The 8416-nt window shown below is 38.0% G+C and overlaps 1 long non-coding RNA gene across 1 annotated transcript in view; it reads left to right on the forward strand.

Moving 5' to 3' along the window:
- The window catches only part of LOC115272305, a 38463-nt gene that overhangs the window by 13070 nt on the left and 16977 nt on the right, over window positions 1–8416 (forward strand). Inside the window, exon 2 of the long non-coding RNA XR_003900353.1 lies at window positions 4453–4508. This is a non-coding gene — a long non-coding RNA (uncharacterized LOC115272305). The remainder of the gene's footprint in view (window positions 1–4452; window positions 4509–8416) is intronic.

The following is an 8416-nucleotide window of genomic DNA, read 5'->3' on the forward strand; positions in this document are numbered from 1 at the left end:
TGCCTTGCAGCCTTCAACAGTGCAGTCTGATGGCCTTTTTCGAGAGGTCACACGGCTTAGGCCACACCCCCACGCAGTGATGTGTGCACCATCCAGAGGCTTCCTCTGTTCGTCATTCTTGGGGTCTTCTGTGTCCTTGCCATTTTCTGTTCCCTCATCCTGGGGCAGTGTTGCAGGTCAATCTTTACCTCCTCTGCATCTCTGCTCAAATGTGATGCCATCATGAGGCCATTCGGACCTCTTCCCCTAAAATAATTCTCTGCTCCTATCACATTCCAAAAACTTCCTCTTTTTTCTTTCTTGTTTTTTGAAGGACTGTTATATATTCAATATTGTCTATTTACTTGCTTCATCATTTTGTGTCTCTCCCTGAAGGGCATGAGATTTATGAGAGAAGGATGTTTCTGTCTGCCCTGGCCATGCCTCTGTAGCCCGGCACATATTAGGTGCCCAAAGTACTAGTGGAGTGAACACTAAGTGAATACACTATTCTTTATGCCATGCATATCAAAGTTCAATCGGCATAGGTTCAGTATCTGCTCTGGCTGTGTTTCCATGGATGCAGGGCTTGCCTGAAGGATGAATAATGTGTCATAATTGGAAATATGTGCACATACACACATGTGTGACTTAACACAGAGTTTGGCAAGCAATAGTAATGAGTGCTAACTTTCTAGAGTGTATTTTTAAAACTTAGGATTTTGTTCCATTTGTCACTGTATGGCAATGGTACTGATATGATTTCAGTATGATATTTGGTGAAGTGTCCTATGTTGTGATACTTTCTTATAATTCATAGTTATTTCTCCCTTAAAGATATCCATTCACTCTATTTATGTCTACAATAGTAAATACCTGATTTCCTTTTGGAGATTTATCTCTTACCTATAAATAACAGTCATGAAAGGATTGTAACTGAGGTCCCTGCCTTCCTATAGGAAGTTAACAGCATGTGACCTAAACTTGAGCTATTCATACTTGGATTTGGGGAGGTAAGGAGAATGACACAATGGCAGAGAAATGATTGGAGTTTATTAATACCAGCCAAGGTGCCCTGAGTAGACAGATGGTCTCTGCCATGCCCGGAGCTGTCCTGGTTCTTGTCTAGTGGATGCTCTGAGCTCCCCAATATACTTCTGGTGAATTTCCTAGGTCTGTTGCTTACAACTGAGGAACTCTGATATATTGCTTAATTTTTCCTTGACTACCAAAGTATTTGGTATTTATGGTCCTTCTCTGTGATTATGTATTCTATACAATCTAAGCATAACATTGATTATTTAGCATATTTCAGGAGAGGGGAATAAATTTACATTGGGATTTTACTTTGATTAAAATGTTAGTTTAGGCTTTCAGTCATGCTTAAGTGATTCAGTTTTGATAACCATCATAATTCCACCTGTGGAATAATCTTGATAAGAATTATCATTGATTGAACTTCCACAGTGTAGGAGGAAAAATACTATGTGCTTTCCAGAATTGTCATCTCTGATGTCTGTTATTATAGATATGCACTCAAGGAAAATATGGCTGTTTCCATTATTTTATTATTTTTAAAAAATTTTTAAAATTTTTTTGTTTTGTTTATTTTTGAGAGACAGAGAGAGTCAGCACGAGCAGGGGAGGGTCACAGAGAGAGAGGGAAACACCGAATCCAAAGCAGGCTCCAGGCTCTGACCTAGCTGTCAGCACAGAGCCCGACATGGGGCTTGAACACAAAAACCACGAGATCATGACCTGAGCCAAAGCTGGATGCTTAATCGACTGAGCCACCCTGACGCCCCTGTTTTCATTATTTTAAGATGAAGATTATCCTGTAGTCATTTTTTCCTGCTGCATCGCAAATCGCCACAAAGCTGTTAAGTCCCAACCACACAAATGTGCTCCCTCTCATTTTCCCTTGGCTTTGAGTCCAGATCCATTGTGGTCTGATTCTCTGCTCAGGGTCTCACAAGTTTGAAATCAACATGTTGGCAGGGCCTGGATCCTTTCTGGAGGCTGTGGGGAAGATTCATTTCCAAACTCACTGTTGTGTTTGAGAAAATTTAGTCCTTGTGATTGTAGGGCTGTGGTCTCAGGTCCCCCAGGGCGCTCAGCCAGGAGCTTCTCTCAGCTCCTTAGGGCTGCCTATCTTCCTTTATGTGGACCCTTTAGCTTCAGACCAGAAGTGACTCATGTAGCATTTCCCACATTTCCAGCCTCTCTGACTCTTCCACTCTCAGCTGGAGAAGGCTTAGGACCCACCAGCTCATCTAGGGTCATGTCTCTTTGAAGGTTAATGATGCCTCATAGTGTAACATAATCCTATGAGTGGTATTTCATCATATGTAGAGATTCCTGGGAACAGGGCAAAGATTAGGGATCTTTACAAGACCATTTTAGGAATTCTGCCACCCACACTCATACACACAGAATAAACATCTATGTTAAATAACAGTAGTCTGTAAAGGGAAGAATTCACATTAGAGCTTTCTTTGCTAATTTGTGGTGTGTGTGTGCATGTGTGTGTTTTCTTTCTTGAGCCAGCAATTTTGTAATTTTTGTCTTTTTATATTAATGTAAATTTAAAAAATTATGCTAATACAATTTTTAAAGTGCTCATTAATACAGAATGTTTACCTCAGTGTGGTTTTGATTTGTATTTCCCTGATGATAAGTGACACTGAGCATCATTTCATGTGCCTATTGGCCACCTGGATGTCCTCTTTGGAGAAGTGTCTATTCATGTTTTCTGCCCATTTCTCCACTGGATTATTCATTTTCAGGTGTGGAGTTTGGGGAGTTCCTTGTAGATTTTGGATACTACTCCTTTATCCGATATGCCATTTGCCACTATCTTTTCCCATTCTGTAGGTTGCCTATTAGGTTTTTTATTGTTTCCTTTGCAGTGCAGAAGCCTCTTATCTTGATGAGGTCCCAATAGTTCATTTTTGTTCTTGATTTCCTTGCCTTTGGAGATGTGTCAAGTGGGAAATTGCTGCGATTGAGGTCATGGAGACTGTTTCTTGCTTTCTCCTCTAGGGTTTTGATGGTTTCCTGTCTCACATTTAGGTCCTTCATCCATTTTGAGTTTATTTTTGTGTATGGTGTAAGAGAGTGGTCTAGTTTCATTCTTCTGCAGGTTGCTGTCCAGCTCTCCCAGAACCACCTGTTGAAGAGGCTGACTTTTTTCCATTGGATACTCTTCTGTTTTGTCAAATTTAATTGGCCATACATTTGTGGGTCCAGTTCTGGGTTCTCTATTCTATTCCATTGGTCTATGTATCTGTTTTTGTGCCTATGCCATACTGTCTTGATGATGTCAGCTTTGTAGTAGAGGCTAAAGTCTGGGATTGTGATGCCTCCCATTTTGGTTTTCTTTCTCAATATTACTTTGGCTATTCAGGGTCTTTTGTGGTTCCATATGAATTTGAGGATAGTTTGTTCTAGCTTTGAGAAGAATGCTGGGCAATTTTGATGGGGATTGCATTGAAAGTGTAGATTGCTTTGGGTAATAATGACATTTTGAACAGTGTTTATTCTTCCAATCCATGAGCATGGAATGTTATTTCATTTCTTTGTGTCTTCAATTTCTTTCTTAAGTTTTCTATAGTTTTCATCGTACAAGTCTTTTACATCTCACACCAGTCATAGTGGATAAAATGAACAAATCAAGAGACTATAGATGCTGGCAGGGATGTGGTGAAACGGGCACCCTCCTACACTGTTGGTGGGAATGTAAACTGGTACATTCACTCTGGAAAACAATGTGGAGGTTCCTCAAAAAACTATCAGTAGAACTCCCCTATGGCCCAGCAATAACACTGCTAGGGATTTACCCAAGGGATACAGAAGAGCTGATGCATAGGGGCCCATGTACCCCAATGGTCATAGTGGCACTGTCAACAATAGCCAAATCATGGAAAGAGCCTAAATATCCATCACCTGATGAATGGATCAAGAAGATGTGGTATGTATATACAATGGAATACTACATGGCAATGAGAAAGAATGAAATCTGGCCATTTGTTGCAAAGTGGAGGAACCTCGAGGGTGTCATGCTAAGTTAGGCAGAGAAGGACAGATACCATATGTTTTCACTTATAGGTCTAACAGGAGAAACCTAACAGGGGAACCATGGGAAGGGGAAAAGTTAGGGAGAGGGAGGCAAATCATGAGACACTTTTGAAAACTGAAAACAAACTAAGGGATGAAGAGGGAGAGGGAAAGGGGAAGGAGGGTGATGGTCATGGAGGGGAGGGCCCTTGTGGGGAGGAGCACTGGGTGTTATATAGAAACCAACTTGGCAATAAATTATTAAAAATTCTCTAAAATACAGAATATTTATTCAATAATAATAATAATAAATATTTCATACATTTGATGAGGATTTGCTATATCATACACATTCTGCTAGGGTTTTATTCACATCTCAATGAATATATTAGCACTCATTTGTGTCCACTTTCTTAGGTCTACAGTAGAGCTGGAGAAACTGAGGTTTCAGAAACTTGATCCACATGCTTTAGGTAAGGAATCTTCTGAACAGAACAGGTGGTCTTTAACTGTACTTGTGTCCTCCAAAGCCAAGTCTTTTCACATAGCCAGAGTAAGGTCATTCAGCAGGATAAGATGTTTATATTTTTCCCTTTAAAATCTTTCATGCATTTATTGTTCCAGACAAAAATGAAGACAAAATGATTTAGAAAGTTGTTATAGAATAATATTCCAATAACTTCATAAAACTATGCAATTAAAGGAATGGAATCTTGCCATTTGCAACAATATGGATGGAGCTATAGAGTAAATGAAGTCAGTCAGAGAAAGACAAATGCCATATGATTTCACTCATATGTGAAATTTAAGAAACAGAACAATGGAGCACAGAGTGTGGGGGAAGAAAGAGAGAGACAAACCAAGAAGCAGACTTTAACTATAGAGAACAAACTGTTGATTACCAGAGGAGAAGTTGGTTGGGGGATGGGTGAAATAGGTGATGGAGATTAAGGAGTGCACTGTGATGAGCATCGGGTCTTGTATGGAAGTGTAGAATCGCTATATTTTGCACTTAAAACTAATATTACACTGCATACTAACTAATTACAATTTAAATAAAAATTTAAGAATAACACAAAATATGGCAGGAAATACAAAAAGAAAAAAGAGAAGAAAAACAAAGCCACAGTGAAATGTCATCTTGGGCTTGCTAGAAGTCTATTATTAAAAAAGTCAACATTTAAGAAATATTGGTGAGGATGTAAAGCAAAGAAAACTCCAGTACATTACTGGTGGGAATATGAATTTGTGAAGCCATCTTGGAAAAAAATATGTAGAGCCCTCAAAAAATGACAAGTAGAACGACCTTATTTTCCAGAAACCCCACTTCCAGGTGTTTATTCAAAAGAATTGTAATCAGATTTCCAAAATATACCATACTCTCATGTTTATTGCAGTGTGATTCCAAATATCCAAGATAAGGGAACAAAATAAATGTCTACTGAAAGACAAAAATAAATGGATTATGTGTAAGGGACCAAAGATGATCAGTTTTGCCAAGTCATGCAGTACACTTTGGAAAGGCAGTTCTTGCAAACTGGTTCTGATAAATACATTTTGCAAATTTTAGTGTATTTTTCCTTGGAAATGCAGATACACTTTGAGCAGGTTGGTTGGTTGACAACAGGTTTCCTCCTATGTAAGTAGCATCCTCATATACATGATGACTCAAAACCTAGAAGTATACACCTATAATTGACTTTAATAATGCCTGTTGAATCCTAAAATATGATACTTGTCCTGCCAAAGTGTTGTAAGCAAAATAAATAAGGGAAAAACAAGGAATGATATAATATGGTGGCATTTCCAACTACTACATGGAAAAGAAGTAGAATATTACCACACTTACAGCATACCCTAATGAACTCCTGCTGGCCTGGAGAGCAGATGTGAAAGGCAAGGAAGTAAAACAAACAGAAGATAATTACATGTATTTATGTGCATGTGTATATTATTCAATTCTGATGCATTTTGTTATTTGCATACAAGCCACAATCTATGCAAAGAAACATGGCTAGAGTTGATAATTGAGCCTCTGTATGTCAAACTAGAGCATTCATGGAATAAAAGAATACAGTGTTGACTACATATTTATTGTTTAATCACCAAACATGTATTGAACACCTATTACATGCCGGGGCTGGGGAGTCAAGCATTAAGTGATGACCATGAACATCCTTCTTTCATAAATCTCATTGTCTACAGGGAGAGCCTGATGTAGAGCCTGAACTCACAAACCACGAGATCATGACCTGGAACCAAGGTCAGATGCTTAACCAACTGAGTCACCCAAGCATCCCAGTAGGGTCTGTTACTATTTTGCTTGGCCCTTTATCTTTTTATGATCCAAATAGTGACCCCTGGACTCTTTGAAAAGCCATGCTACAAAAATAATTTTTTTCATCTTTCCCCTCCCTACTTTCTTTAAAGAGCCTTTTCTTCTTTATTATCCGGGCTAAAATATACTTACATTCTCTCTTGATTTCTTGATTATCTTTGACACCAAAATAACCATGAATATATAATTTTTAATCTCTTTGTTAGTCTTTCCTCTGCACTGTATGACCTCCAGGAGGTCTGTTCCTCTCAATGTGAATAGTACCCAGTAAAGTGTCAGGCATGTGAGATGCGTATGTAAAATTTTGTTAAATTATTGATTGTAGCATTTTTTTACTTCCATCTCCTCTTTATTAAATGGTATCTTGATCCATGTCATAACACAACACAGACACAAAAACTGGCAGAAATCATGATGAAAACAAACAAGACAGGCCAAAATACTCTAGGGTTTTAGAGGCAGTTGACCTCCTTCAAAGTCAGTAGACTAAAATTAAATGCTTTTTTAAAAGATGTGTTTATTTAAATTCAAGTTAGTTACATACAGTGTAGTATTGGTTTCAGGAGTAGAACCTACTGATAATCACTTATGGATAATACTCAGTGCTCATCCCAATCAGTGCCTTCCTTAATGCCCATTGCCCATTTAGCTCAACCCTCTACCCACCTCCCCTCCAGCAACCCTCCTTTGTTCTCTGTATTTATAAGTCTCTTATTGTTTGCTTCCCTCTCTCTTTTTATCTTATTTTGCATCCCCCTCCCCTGTGTTCATCAGCTTTGTTTCTTAGATTTCACATATGAGTTAAATCATATGATATTTGTCTTTCACTGACTTATTTTGTTTAGTATAATATACTCTAGTTTCATCCATGTTGTTGCAAATGGCACATTTCATTCTTTTGATTGCCAAGTAATAATCCAGTGTGTGTGTGTGTGTATACCACATCTTCTTTACACATTTATCAGTTGATGGACATTTGGGCTCTTTCCATACTTTGGCTATTGTTGATAGTGCTGCTATAAACATTGGGGTTCATGTGCCCCTTCAAAACAGCACACCTGTATCCTTTGGATAAATACCTAGTAGTGCAATTGCTGGATCATAGGGTCCAACAATTTTTTGAGGAACCTCCATAGTCTTTACCAGAGTGGATGCACCAGTTTACATTCCTACCAACAGCACAGAAATGTTACCCTTTCTCTGCATCATTGGCAGCATCTGTTGTTTTGAGTTGTTAATTTTAGCCATATTAAATGTTTTTCAGAAAAAACCTTCAAGAGAGGACAGAGTGTGGCTTTCAGTGAGTCTAGGTTACACACAAACATGGTTTGTCCTATAATTTTTTGGGGACACTCCAGAAAACAAAACACAGAAGTATGCTTGAATGAATATTGTACTTGGGAAAAAAAAGTGTGACCCAAGTTATGAGTTCATGGGCATTGATTCTTCATATGTGCCACTCTGGACATTTGTAAAGATAGAATTCACATCCTTCCTATGACACAAAAATCAATAGGTCCCTATAGCATAGCTAACACTTTATTAAAGAATTTCAATGCATTCTGCATTTCACACGCACAAGTGTAATTACAGTGACAAAATCTCAGCGAACTGTTATATGAGCAGAGAGTATTAGGGATGTAATAGGCCCTTCCTCAATTGTCTACTCCAACATGAAGGTAGTATTAGAGAGTGCTATGGCTACATACTTCCTGAATAATTAACTTTTTCTCATTTTGTTGATATATAGTTGACATATCACATTGTATTAGTCCCAGTGGTACAACATAATTGTTTGATATACATATATATTGCAAAATGTTAACCACAATAAGCTTAATTAACATAAATTACCTTATGTAGTTATACATTTTTTCTTATGAAGAGAAGGTTTAAGATCTGTCCTCTTAGCAACAAATAAATGTGCTGTACAGTATTGTTAACTATAGTCACCGTGTTTACATTACATTCCCAAGATGTGTTTATCTTACAAGTAGAAGTTTCTACCTTTAACCTTAAATACTTGTTATTGGTTTTTGTTTA

This window comes from Suricata suricatta, chromosome 11 (genome assembly GCF_006229205.1).
Source record: "Suricata suricatta isolate VVHF042 chromosome 11, meerkat_22Aug2017_6uvM2_HiC, whole genome shotgun sequence".
Taxonomy (NCBI): domain Eukaryota; kingdom Metazoa; phylum Chordata; class Mammalia; order Carnivora; family Herpestidae; genus Suricata; species Suricata suricatta.